Here is a 15435-nt window from a genome sequence, read left to right as displayed (position 1 = left end):
AAGCGTCCTCTTTGCTGCAAAGCTTTATAGTTTATCCTTTTTTTCAAACAACAATATTACCAACAACAACAAAAACAAACCCCATCCTGATCGAGATGAAGAGTACTTAACCTGGTTATCTTTAAATTGATCATTTGGTGCTATCAATAAAGAGCTTTGAGTCACCTTTAACTTGTGTAAGAGACTAGGAGCTACAAGGCCATGAGCAGCAATAGCTATGAGGTGGATCTTGCAAAGCAGAAGCTTCAGCAATGACTGCAAAAGATTTACCGAAATTTCAATTGCAATCAGAGGATTTCTATACGACATGTTTACGTAAATGGTTTAGTTTTTGTCTTTTTATCAAATTTTTTTTTCCCTTTCTCTTGAGTTTGTTTACAATACATTGAGTTGGGTGGCGGTGAGGCCGTGGTGGTTTGGGTCGTGCACAGTTAGAGATTGTGGCGGCGCGGATCGAGGCGACTCAGGTCGTGGCGACAGACTGTGGACGGAGCTCTGCCTGACTATGTCGTACGGCGGGGATGGGATGGACAGGTGGACTAGGCCGGATCAGTTTGTTGGGCCCTGCATGGATTTCCTTTGCCGGCTGCCCTATTTGGGTTTTTAGTTTTGGGCTGGGGTTTTTTGGCCCTAGTCCATTATTTATGTTTTAGCATTGTCTTTTACAATAATTTCCTTTTAGGAAGCTAATGCACGTTATGTGCACTCTATGTACCTCTAACGCATTTGGAGTAGTACCAAATGAGGACCCTCGCTATCTCTACGAATTTGATTGTATAATGAGTAAGTCTATTTCTATGTACCACTGTGGGTACTACCACTATCTTCTTATCTGTCCACCAAAATGGCAGCGAAATGGTATGTAACGATATATTCTGGCTTGTGATGAATATAACAATCATTGATCGATTAATTCAACAAAAAAAATGAAGTTAAAAAAAAAACTGAAAAAGGTACAAAAAGGAGGGGGGACTAGGCCAAAACCACTCCTTAGAACAAAAATGAACATGGAAAGTATAAGGGAAGAATCCTCATATAGTACCTGGACTATTGTCTAATGCACATTTTGGTACTTAAACTTTCAAAACTACCCTGATGGTACCTAAACTATTGCTTCGTTTCTCAATATGGTACTTCCATCCAATCTGCCGTTAACTTTGCCTACGTGGCTCATTCTTATAGAATGACATTCATCTCCAAAAAAAAAAAAAAGGCAAAGTTAACGGTAGATTTGATGGAAATACCATATGGAGAAACGGAGTAATAGTTCAGGTACTACGAGATTAGCTTTGAAAGTTTAGGTACCAAAATGTGTATTGGACCATAGTTCAGGTACCGTTTGAGGATTTTTCCCAAAGTATAAAGCAAACAAACATTAGGAAGAGGAGGACTAGGCCAATACTGCTTCCAATACAACAAAGTAATAATGACAATAAAAAAGAAAATGATGCAAATTGAAACTCCAAGTAAGAGCCCAAACTGACCAAACTAAAAGACCACTAGGCAAATCTATAGCTAGTATGAAAAAAGGGCTAAATACTGTTTAGTACCATGTGGTTTGGGTCGAACATCAATTCAGTCCCTCGATTTTCAATTTCATCAAAAACACCCCCACACTAACCATTTCTCGTCCAATTGATCCTTCCATCGTGATTCCGTTATATTCAACCGTTAAGTGCCATGACAGCATTTCCAACTCAGTAAAAGTGGGTCCCACAGGAAAATTCCAAAAATAACCTTGACTCCATTCCAACCCGTAACACAACCCCAAATTCCATTGCAGCTCCCCATTACGCGATCAACACCCCTAACACAGTTCCAAATCAGACCAGTGTGGAGAAAGCAAAGAATCGTGAGAAAATTTAAGAAATCAAATGCGCGAGAGAAGTTTCTGCACATGTTTTCTAAAGCACATGCACTATTTGTTTTATAATTACATGTACTATCTGTAGAAAGATATTATACTGAAAAAAAGGATAAGAATCAATGAATCATGTCGTCTCCTAAAAGCATATGAATCATGCTTATAATCTACTATAATTAATTGCACAAATATAACAAAAAATAGTTCTAAAGATGTGCTTTAATTATTCAAAGTATAGCTATCTAGATTAGTCTTCAAGAGAAGACAAAATAGAGGCAACGGTGCATAAAGCACTTTTTTTTTTTTTTTTGGCAAAGAGCAATCGGCTAACATTAAAGTGAAGAAAGGTTACAGAACCCATAAACTGGGTTGGAACAACAAACAAACAGGAAAAAGAAAGAACAAAGCAACATAAAGCAAACCCAGACTACAACACAAACACAGAAACAGAGACAAAGACAACAACAAGAACTCAAGCCAGGCGAGCCCAATCCATCCAATCCCCAATCTAGCCAAGCAACGGACGCTGCCACAGCAATAGCGCCACCACGAACAGAATTCGCACCAATTTTTAAGAACATCATCGGGCCAGAGTTGAAAAGCTTGGAAAGAGCCAACAACGAACGAGAACGAGAACACCGGAACATCCCAATTCCAAACACACAAGGAGCCACAAATCTTAGATCATCTCCGGAATGGAGAACATCTTCCATCGCCAAATTAGAAACCATAAGAGCCGAAGCAAGACGAAAAGTAAACAGATCCACAAAGTGATCTACCGGACGGCTACCCAAAGGATGAACAATCCTGTGTTGCACAATTGGGATCCAACCCAAAGGATGAACAATCACTGTAATGCAAAACCCAAGACACAAACTCACCATAATGAGGGATTTCATCTCCATCCTTCGTTTTTCTAGGTATCCAAACATCGAGCACGTTGTCGGGCATGTCTAGATCTTCTCCATCTTTCAATTGGTCTTCTCCTTATCAATCTTTTGGGTGTCGCTTTCAATTGTATCAGCCTTCTCCTTCTTCGCGCATTTGATTCCTTAAATTTTCTCACGATTCTTTGCTTTCTCCACACTAGTCTGATTTGGAACTGTGTTAGGGGTGTTGATCGCGTAATGGGGAGCTGTAATGGAATTTGGGGTTGTGTTACGGGTTGGAATGGAGTTTAGGGACCCACTTTTACTGAGTTGGAAATGCTGTCATGGCACTTAATGGTTGAATATAACAGAATCACGATGAAAGGATCAATTGGACGAGAAATGGTTAGTGTGGGGGTGTTTTTGATGAAATTGAAAGTCAAGGAACTGAATTGATGTTCAACCCAAACCACAGGGTACTAAACAGTATTTAGCCCATGAAAAAAAATAGGGTGTGGCTATTGCCACCCTACCATTTTCTTAGTTCACCCTACAAATATTTGAATTACTGAAAACTTATATTACTCAAGTGCAAAATAACTAATAAGTGCACTAACTTTCTAAAATCCAAATATGTAAGAAAAAATAAATATATAAGTAATTAATTAAATACAAAGACTACTTAATTTCTCATTGGATAACATTAATTTTTATCTTCTCAACCCAAATTTGAATTTATTACTATTTTTTTGTCTTTTTTTTGCCTCCTTATTGTTAAATTGTTAATTCACAAAACTATTACCTTTGACTTCATCAAAATCTTTGCAATAATCTTTGTGAACACCGAAAGTAAAAATTTAAAACACGAAGAAAAAAAAAATCAATTTCTTCTTCATTGGTCATAGTTGTAAATTAATTAATCTTTTTACATAGATTGAAATAGAGAACACTTAAATTCCTGATAAAAAAAAAAAAAAAACATTGAAATTGAAAGAAAAAAAAAAGGGAGTAAATCAGATTATGATTTTATTAGGAAACTTTAATAAATTTTAATTTTTTTATGAGTATACATTAAATGAGAGATTTTCGTTAAAAATATTTAGAGAGTTTCTATTGGGACCTCCAAATCTGCTCACTTTTTTTTTTTTTGAGGGAAAAGAAGTCAGACTTTATTGCAAAATAAAGGATTACAGAGGAATGGTTTCAGCTGCTAACGCAGCTAATAAGAAAGCAGGGGAAGTAGAAAAATAAAAGAAACCCTGCAGCTCAGTAGTAGCCCTTGCTGCCATAATGTGTGCAACCTTATTTGCACTTCTGCTTATGTGAACAATTTTCAGATTAGATTGGCTCTCCAACCTCAAAACAAGATCATCATACAATCGACCCAACATGGAAACATTCTCCCATCAGGCTTAGTTAATTGCCTCTGCACGCTCTGTGCGTCTGTCTCCATGATAGCTGGAACAAAGCCATTGTCCACAGCAAACTGCACTGCCATATCACAAGCCAATACTTCAACATGTTCAGGAGAAAGCAGACCATGTAGTGGTCTACCTCCCCAACCAAAAATGCTCCCTGATAGTCTCGTATAACGAAACCAACACCACCATTCCTTGTTGTGTGATCAAAAGACCCATCAACATTTATCTTATACCATCCCAAAGGCGGGGCTGACCAACGTGCAAACCTTGCAATGCGACCAATTCCCATTTTCATATTATAAAACCTAAAAGCATGTAGTCTGGCCATAGACTTAATCAACACGTCACAAGCAGGGAGACTCTTATTCTCCCAAACTCTACAATTTCTCTCTTTCCATGTGCTCCAAAGTAGATGAATCAAATCACTCAAATCCATCAAAGAAAGCTCTTGAACACAAAAGCTAAACCATTCTAAGATGTCACAATTCTCGGTGTGAGGATTAAAACACACCTGACTCAAAGCTCCATTAGATTGGAGTATTTGCTTCGTAAAAGGACAATCTCTACAAAGATGTAAAGTTGTTTCAATTGTAGATGAACACAAAACACATACATGAGAATCCAGCACTACCATTTTTGACTCTAGTCTCTCCATTGCAAGCAAAATGTTATGACAGACTCTCCAAATATGAATCTTAGCCGAGCAAGGTATATTCACCTTCCAAAGCTTTTTCCAAAAAGCCACACCCACCGACAAATGGAATGGACTTCTAGCATTAGAAATAGCAAAATCAAATCGATAAGCTGTTTTAACAGAAAACATACCATTTTTCCCTAGTCTCCACACAACTCTGTCATCAACACGTCTTGTACTTAAAGGGAGACTCAAGATAGCATCAGCCTCTGCCAATGGGAAAAGCCTTCGAATCAAACTAGTATTCCACAATCCTGCCTGAATCATTAAATCGCTAACCTGTTGAACCTCACTAGCAGCAATGCTATTATCCATTGGCTTAAAATCATGTACACCAGGCAACCAACAGTCTGACCAAATGTTAACAGTATTACCATCGCCAATTTGCCAATAGGAACTCTGCCTTAGAAACTCCCTTGTTGAGAACAAGCTTCTCCAAGAGAAAGAAGGAGAATCATGAGCAGTTGTCATCCAAAAAGAAGTATCCGGAAAATATTTAGCCTTGAAAATTCGAGCAACCAAACTCGTGGGATTAGTCACTCAAATCTGCTCACTTGACCTCACTCTATTATGAATTATTAAATTACATATATAACCTACTATAAAATGACTATTAAGGACAATAATTATACCAAAAAAATATTACATTTATTTTATGTAGACTTTTCAATTCAATAATATTAGATTGTATTCCTTATCTATTTTCATTTTCCAATTTCACTACATACTCATTATAGCATTCATATATATTTAATAAGAATTAAATATATAAAAATGTATTAAGATAATGTGACAGAAAAATGTATAATATATATGTTGAATGCATATTGGTGAGGGAAAACAAAATCATTCCTCTTATGATTTATGACCTAGATCTAAGTCAATCCATTATATTTGCAAAAAAAAAAATTAATAATAATAAAATAAAATATTTAAATAATTAATCTTGTGGTACAAAAAATACAGAAAAAAAATAAACATTAAAAAAACGAATGATTTTTTTTTAGAATAAAAACAAATGATTTTTTTTTTGCACAGCTAAAATGGAAATTGTTTTTTTTTTTTAACAAAAAAACAATAGTTCGTGGCATTTTCTTATTGATTAGACATTAATTTTTGAAACTCAAGTTTGATTAAGAAATGTATATTTAGTTAAGATTTCTAGAGTGATTAAATCATTGAAATGACTAATTTTTTTTATTAAAGATAATAATTTGCAAAATGAGTGAGGTTATTTGAGGAAGTTTAGTGAGATTTAGTGAGTAAATTTAGTGTTTGAAAATTTGATAAGAGGTGTAAAAAGCATAGAGGTTAAGTGAGTAAATTTGGAGGTTCCAATAGAAAATTTTCTATGGATATGTCATATAAGGATATTTTTGGAAAGAGAAATAGGTTAAATAAGTAAATTTAGGGATTCGCACACCCATTTTCTCTATTCACACCCCCCCCCCCTATTTATCTATTACTTTAACTTAATTTTTTTTTTACAAATTACCCTAACTACCCTCCCTTGCAATTTTATTTCTTTTTCTTTTTTTCTATAGGGCAAGTCAATCATCCCCAAATCCTAAACCCTTATTTTCCTGCAGACACAAAGAACTTCAAAACTCTTTACGATTTTCTCTTTTCTTTTCCATCAAAATCTTCTCTAGCATAGTCATTTTATCTTTCTAACGTGATGCTTTGAAGTTTAATTATGGCAGAATAAGCCACTTTAGACCCATCTTTGGAAAAAAAAAAATTACATCTTATTGCAATTGAGACATGGAAGAAAAATATGAATTTAGTGATCATTCGAGCCCCTTTGAATCTATCATTCCTGGTAAGATTCTAACTGAAATTATTTGGTTTATTTCAATCCATCGCTCTTCACTACAAAGATCAATTTCTCAGTGATTTGGTGGACTAGGAGCTTTAAATCTGTGCGTTATGTTCATCTTAGCTTGATTTTGGTATGGCTTGCTTGCTAATCATGATTTTGACTTGAGTTAATTGATAATTTTGAAATTATTGACGCTTTGATTTCGTTTTGACTTTAGTCATATCATCACTCTATAAAATGCTTTATGTCACTGAGAATAGTATCTTGAATCAACATTGCTTAATCAGATGTGAGAGGTTTTGGATCTCCTTTAGTTTATGTGATATGCTTATATATTTCTTCAGTTTTGTATAGCAGTTATGATGATATACCTAAATCCCCAAACTCAGTTATATCATGTTTTTCATCTAAGCCCTAAACTTTGGCACACTAATTGCAAAACTTTTGACAGATTGCACTTCGTCCTGCCCATCATTTTTTCTTTCTTTCTAATTAGCAATGACATTCACGAGAAAAATTGGTTTATTACATAATGATGTTTAATTCATGACTGACTTACCAAATAGAAATAAGAAAAAGAAAAAGAAACATAATTACAAGAGAGGGTAGTTAGGGTAATTTGTAAAAAAAAAATTGTATTAAAGTAATGGAAAAACAGAATGGGTGTGTGAATAGAGAAAATGGGTGTGCGAATAGCACCACCCTAAATTTAATATTTGAAATTAAAATATAGGGTATAATGAGCAAATAGGGTGAACAAAGAAAATGGTAGGGTGACAATAGCTGCACCCAAAGAAATACCATGACCGAACTAAGAAACGATAAAAGATGGAAGTGAAAGCCACCAAACTGAACCTTTATGCAAAGCGCCATAACTTACCAACTTGTCTACTACTCCATTGCCTTATCTATAGATGTGTGAAGCATAAAAATTCAGTTGCCAAGTTTCATGTAAACAATTTAGCCAACGTCCCCGAAGTTTCAAACAAAAGGTTGAATGACTATCTTTATCTTAGCCTGATCTCGAGATAGTCTATAGCTATAAAGAGATAGTATACTGCTAAATAGTTTGTCAACATTTGATGCACTTATACATCAATATAACATAGAACTTTCATATCCTTAATTAGAACGCAACTTGTACATCAATACTCATCAATTGTCTTTTACTTCTGGTGGCTTAGGGCTCAGACTTATGTTAAAGTAAATCCGGATGCAATTGATTACTTCTGGGTCCACATGCGATTGATGAGCCTATTATAGATTTTGGTTAATTATATTACATATTGAAAAAGTTTTTCATAAAAAACATAAAAAAACTATCATCAAAAGCAATCAATTTCACTTTTGACTTATGTTATTTAATTTTATCACTAGAGTTGCTTTGACTGGCATATATCATGTCTAGCATAAAGTTGATCACGGTAACAAAACATATAAAACATACCTGAGAACAAACAATTTCAAATTTGCAAATGTATATGTAACATGTTACGTTAGCAATTCGGGTTGCCCACACGTACATTAGTGATATTTCATTGCATATGATCGTGCAATATGTAGTACAATTCATACAAAAAGTGGTAATTTAGCAATAAAACCATCAACCACTACAACAACCAACTCTGTCAATTTTACAAAACCCTAGGAGAGTTTTTTCCTCTCAACCCTAGCTCTCCACGACACCCTTGCCTCCTCCTAGCCGGCCTAGTGTCAGTTTCCTCCTTCTACCTAGCAGCCATGGCCTCTATTGACGCCGTTACGGCCAGTTTTGCAGCCTCCCTTGCCCTTGCTGAAGGGGGAAGAGCCCCGGACCTGGGGAAGATCGGTGGAGGCCCTTTGCGCCGATCTTCTTAATCATTCTTGCTTGGCAAGCCTTTGACTCGTAAGACGGTGGATTCCAAGGCCTTCAAGGCTCACTTCCATCGTACATGGATGGTGGATCTCGAGTTTAAGGTTCAGGATAAACCTGGAGATATTTTCCTGTTCTCTTTTGACTCGATGCGTGACTGCAACAAGATACTCCGAGGTGGGGTTTGGTGCTTTGATCGAGCCCCAGTTTGCTTTGTAGAATATGATGGTGTCAAGCCTCTCCAGGAGATCCAGTTCCAACATATCCGTATTTGGGTTAGGGTTTCTGGAATTCCCCCTTTGTATGAAGAACCATAAAACTTTACTCTGGTTAGTAATTTCTTAGGCGGCTTTTTGGATTTTGATAAGAAGGAGTTTAAGAAAGGAGTCATCCGGATCTTGATCTCCCATGACATCTCCAAGCCAGTCCTGCTGGAGCGACAAGTTTTTTTGGATAAGGGCGTGGAACCGACACTACACTTTCAGTTTGAACATCTCAAAGGCAGATGCTCATAGTGTGGGCTCTTCACACACGCTGGGATCTCCTGTGAGATGCCGAATGCTGCTGTCACAACGCCTAGGGCTTCCCACTTTCCGGGCTCATCATCTTCGGGTGGTTCTTTTTCTTTTACAGCCCAGAACAATAGGGACTTCTTCACCGCGCCCTCCACTATCCCTAAGAAAAAGAAGCCCACGATCAGAAGACTCGACCGCTCTGTTAATATCTCCCCCACGCCGGCTGAATCACTGCTAGTTTCGGACTGAGTTGATGGAGTTCCTGGTGTTTCTGCGATGACGCATGAACTGGAACAGAATAAAGTTTTAGATGGGAATGAGCATACTGGTGCTGGTTGGATAAGCTACTGGCGGGGATATTGACCGTGTGCAGGTGGTCCAGGAGGATATCTTGAGGTCTAAGAAAAGGGAGCGCGCTGATGCTTGCAATCCCTCCACGAAAAAGTTTAAGACCATACTCGGCGGCAAAATTCCAACGTTGCAGGCTGATGCTCTGGGATTGAGGGATATGGACAGTGATGTTCCGCTGGTTACTCTGAAGAAGAAGTTGGGTCGTCCCTTGGGTAATAGGAACAAGCAACACCGGTCTGGTAAGCTGCAGGGTGTTGCTACTCTGAGGCTCACCTATCCTACTACAGGTGTTTCAACCTCTAGCCCTCGAGCAAAGGGCAAAAGGAAACTTTAGTTTCCCTACTTTATCTTTGCCTAGCACTTGGCACTGAGTTTTCACTTCCTATTTCTTTGTTTTCTCTAGTTGTACACCAATTGAGGTCTCTAGGCAGCTAGGTTTACTTTATTGAGAGATTTGTAGTGAGGATTTGGTGTCTTGTCTATAGGCTCAATAAGTGAGCGAATATGTTATACAGTGAGGGTCACCTGTCTTTTGCTTGACAGCTTGTGCCATTTAATTCCTAGGTATGAGACAGCATCTGATGTACGTGGTCTTCTGGCCGTTTAGTAATGAAATTTTTCCCTTTTCAAAAAAAATAAAAACCAACTCTGTCAATTTTAGTTTAGTTTGTAATTTGCCCTCTAAACCATACATGATATTTGACGTAATACTCTCTCTGTTCCATTTCTCTTATTCCTTATTTACTATCCTCTTTTTGAGTCATGATATGCATAGAAATGTTTCGCTCTCTTATCTCTTCTTCTATGATGAGACGTGTTTTAGTTGGCTACGTTATGCGTTGTATGTCTTTGGTCACAATTTTAGTAGTATTGGCCACAATATAGTCGAATCGCTCCTCAACTGGATTATGGCTCAATTGTTGGTAGGTAATGGGAGGCGTATTCTTTTTTGGAAAGTAAACTGGTTTAGAGTTTCTATAACATCTTTATATAACATAAAGCATCAAGTGTTGCATTTTCTTGTGAACATAGTTAGTGACTTTTTAGTGGAGAACAAATGAGTGCTGCCTCCTGGTTTTTCTGAGCTTTTCCCTAAAGCAAGTGAACCATTAATTCGAACATTCTTCTAATTGAGGATCTATTAGGTGAGTCTATATGGTCGAGAGCTTCTTCATGATAGTTGCCTACATCAAATGCGTTTTTTTTTTAATTTTATTTTATTTTTTTATAGAAATCAACAAGCTAGTTTCATTAAAGAAGAAATTAAGATAACTCATAGCGCAACACAACGCAATAAGTAAGTTCTAAATACTTAACATAACAAACATAATTAAGTTCCTCTACTAATACATATAACATAACATAAGGTAAGATAACATTCCAATGTTCACAAACTGCTAAACACCATTTCAAGCTACTCAGATGTTAAATCAGTTGCTAGGAGAGTTGCTCATGTAGCACACCATGAGCCTCAACCAACCCCATTGCGTCATTCTCCAGTGTCGTCTTCCCATTGTTCTCTTCCGGTGCAGTCGGTCCCAAGTGCTCTTTCATTGTCGTCGCCACCGCATTCCAGTCCACCGTTACTATTATTGCCCTCTTCCACCATCTTGATTACCATGGTCATTGCTACTTTCATTTTCACCATCGTTTGATGAGAAGTTAGGATGTGATGATGGATGGATCCTTGGATGATAACATCTGCTAGTTGAAGAAACACTAGGACTTCTCTAGCGGTGTCAAGCAGTGTGTTTGAGGCATTGATGAAGTTGTCGATTATTTTTGATCCCACAGAAAGTTATGTTGGTTGACACCTCCCAAAATTTCTTAACTTAGCTAGAAGGTATTGCACTTCCCAAATACAAATTCAAAATTAATTACGAAATTGGTGATATAGCCATCTAGCAATTTCTACCATCTCTAGCATTCCAGGACCCGGTTATGGCTTTAATCACAATGTCCAAATCGTTGTAGAAATTCACCGACCATTGTCAGAGCAGAGCATCCATAATGTTTTTCGTCGAGATGACACAAATTTGTTGGTAACGATGTTTTCTTCTATCTTGTCAATCGAAAAAGTTTATGTTGGTGTTACAGCTATAGTTATGAACTTGTTGAATTCACAAAAAAAAAAAAAATTAAATGGAGTGATGAAGTAAAAGAGAGAACCAGAAGAAGTAGACATTGTATTGTATAGTACTCGGAGGGTTATGCTCGCCATCTTCACATATAATCGAGATATATTGGAAATAGAAACTTGACAGAAAAGATAAATAGAGATATTAGATACTGAGATTTTTTTTTATGAAGTTTCGTACTAAGATATTGGATAGAATCCTAAAGCTAAGTATCAAGACTTAATTAGGACATTTTGGTAAACTAAATCATTAACTATAATGAGACTTAAGTCATCAACTGCATCAAATGTCATAAACTATATATTAAGTTATCAACTACGTCAAATGCAATAAATTAAATATTAATTAACTAAATAAAATCATATTGCCGATAGTCAACTACCTAATCCCAGCATCTCATTACATTTGCAATGAGCTATTAGCAAGCTTCTTCATCATCCCAACATCTATCAACTTGAACACAATTTTATGACTCTTGGCTTTATTCAAAAACCTTGAATCATTATCTTCCTTATGTCTCTATGTCTTTTACTCATTTTCTTCCTAGAACTATATAATTGTGAGATCCTGAATTTTGAAGTTGCTCGAATTTTATTTTTGAGGTTGGAAGTGCAAGGTAGAGGTCACCACAAGTTCGCAGCATTTTTGGGTAAATTTTTCAGGTTCCCGATCATTTTTTAAGAAATTTTTGAAGTTTATATGAAAAAAAAAAAACTGACTACGTGTGATTGTATTCTTCACTTCTACATGGTACTTCGTGTTCCACATCCTAAATTTCTACAGCTGAAAATGATTGATTGTTCAGGAGAAGTTACAAGAAGTGGATAAAGAAATATAAAATAAATGGGCATATGTGGATGGTAAAAAGTTGGAGGTGTCATGTTATCGAATTGAATCACTTGGATTATTTATAGGCCGTGACAAGCACCCAAAGAATGGAATGTTAAAAAGACAAATCAACTCAAGTGATGTTGTCATCAACGTTGGAGATACAAGTCAGACTCCACACTGCCCCATTTCTGGATGTTGGAAAAAAGTTGTAAGCGATCCTCATCTTAAATGACTCCCATATTGGAAAGATTCAATTTCCGAGAGAAGAAAGTACTTGAACTTGAAATATTACAGCAGTATGTTTGACATTTCAAAATTTAACAACGCGAGGGAACTAAAGATCAATCAAGCAGAGATCAAGCAACAATACACAGTGGATTTCACCAGTTCAAATCTTGTGGATAAGCAATGTGCAATTGTTACATATCTTATTGATACAGTAGCTTTAAGACTTGGACATGTTAAGGATGAAGAAATTACTGGCCTACTGTTGGATGTTGCACTTTAATGATGAAAAATGTAATTTTACATGAACCCTCATGTTTGGAGTTTCGCTTTACTGGGAAAACATCAGTCGACTACGAGAATGAGGTTGAAGTTGAAAACCTTATGTTTAATTGCATTGAAGAATTCCATCTTGGGAAATCTCCTGAAGACAATTTGTTTGACAAGTTGGATGACAAAAAATTGAATAGATATTTACAAAACTTGGGAAAACCTTTTGGTCTCCATTTTACAGCAAAGACATTCCGCGTATTTCGAGCATCTGAAATGATGGATGATTTGTTGAACAAGAGAGTTGAAGGAGAAAACAGAAGAAGATAAGCTTGCTATTTACTGGAATGCAAACAAGGAAGTTGCTATTTTTCTAAATCATCTGAGAGAAGTGTCAGATTTTGAAGAGAAACAAGCTTAGGAGCTTAGCATACAGATCTTTGAACTAGAGGCGCAAAAATAAAAATTGGAGATTTAAAAAACTCATCCAAGTAATGAGTATAATGCCTCTAACCTGGAAAACTCGAGTTAAACATTGAAATAGAGAAGATAATGAAGAAGATTCATGAGCTCAGTCTACAAGAGCATACCATAGCCTGTAGTCAAACTTATCGATTAGAAACATCCAGAGATAATTACCTTGATCCCAGGATTACTGTTGCATGGTGTCTACGACATCGGATTTCAGTTTCTAAGATTTTTGACTCGCGTCTCCGAAACAAATTCATGTGGACAATGAATGTGGAGTCTGATTTTAGATATTGAAAATGAAATCTCTTAGGTGAGCATTTCTTTTGTTGCCGTTGGATATGAGAAAGAAATCTGATGAGCGCGCTGTTATCATTTATTATTCCCATATGTTTTTCATATATCATAAATTTTAATACAGCGAAACCATTCTAATCACTTCCCTAAACCTTTTTATATGGAAACCTCCATATTTATTGTTATTTTTTATAAAAGTAGTGGTTTATTTAATATTTCTTTTTAAAAAAAAAAAAAAACTGACGTAGAGACATCTTATTGGTTGTTGGGTGACATGTGGCACGGTGATAACATGTCAGTTAACAATGATGTCATCCAAGTGGATGACAATGACATTAGCAAGGATGTTAGTTATTAGTCATGTGGTGACAAATGTGGTGTGGCTTTGTGTGGAGTTGACACGTGGCAACAAGGCCACCAATGGTTGATGGACACGTGGTAAATCCTACCTAAGGCCCCACTAATACGGATTAAAAAAGAAATTAAGCATATCAATTATTGCTGATTGTTGGAATCAGAGCCTATTATGACTCCACCCATAAAAAAGGGATCAGACTCACAATGTACCACCGATATAAGGTGGAGAAGAAATTGAAAAAAGCTTATAAGTTGACAAGAAAGTTGATTATGGTTCAAATAGAGCTACTGAATGAACAAAAAACTTACCAACGTCTATCAGAAAAAGCTGCTTAAACAATAAGAGCTTTCACATAAGTGCTCTTTCTGGTGGTGATCACTATGGGACTCTTGAAGACATGTTAAAGCTTAGATCATCATCCACTTTTCATCTTGTTTGTGAGTCACACGAGGTCATCCCATGATTTAGGGTTGATGATATAGTTACCAATATTATAGTTACATTTAGCATGATATTATTTACAAGTCCATCAGGCCTACGAACGGCCTCATCGTCGACATGAACTTTGTATTCGAGTGCGATGAAGAATCACGTTAGAAGGTATGTTACCCGATCTCTAAAATTAGTGCATCATTTTCATAATTCATTTAAGCATTAAGTTAAATCAAAGAATTTGAGATGTGAGTATGGTAGAGTTTCGGTGTTAGGAACCTAATGAGTAGTTAAGATAGTGGTCTTAGGGCAAGTTCTGGAAGCTCTACAAGGAGGACCGACCTCGTTGCTCCATTGTTGTTAGAACTTGAATAAGACTTCTGCATCTTCACGCTTGGTAGATAAAACAATTTATGCCTTCATTTTTTTGCTAAAGGACTCGAGCAGCTGATTACTTATTACATGTGGAGAAAGATATTCAGTAAACATTGTGTGTGCAACTTCAACTTGAGTTAATGATGATCAGAGTGGTTAGTTTTCTTTTTCTTTTTTAGCTAAGATCTGAGTCTCAGATAAACATGAATTAGAATGTAGAATCGATTTTGGGAACCAATCCAAAATTGTAGTTACATTTGGCATGATATAGCCCAAGTTCATATTCAAAGACATCGACTTGTGTATTTTCTCTTTTCTTTGTTTGGTAAGTAAACTAGAGGATTGACATTGTTTCAAAACTAAATTTCATAGTATGAATGATAAAAGAATTGACAAATTTTGTTGTGTTAACAAAAAATTGAAGCTTCTATTGATGAGTCTGTTTGGTGGAGGTTATTGTCGCTCTCTTTTGGTGGACATATGCGCATAATTAGGCTCAATTGTCTTCTTATTGGTTCTCTTGAAAAGTTGTTTAGTTTCTTTTGTTCTTCTAGTTGCGTGTAATATTGTTGCTTAGTACTTGTTATTGCAGTACATTTCTTAGTATTTGGGCTTGGTCTTGGTTTGATTCTCTAGTGCATTGTCTAATTTCT

This window comes from Rosa chinensis, chromosome 4 (genome assembly GCF_002994745.2).
Source record: "Rosa chinensis cultivar Old Blush chromosome 4, RchiOBHm-V2, whole genome shotgun sequence".
Lineage (NCBI taxonomy): Eukaryota > Viridiplantae > Streptophyta > Magnoliopsida > Rosales > Rosaceae > Rosa > Rosa chinensis.
Note: the sequence above shows the minus strand (reverse complement) of the source record.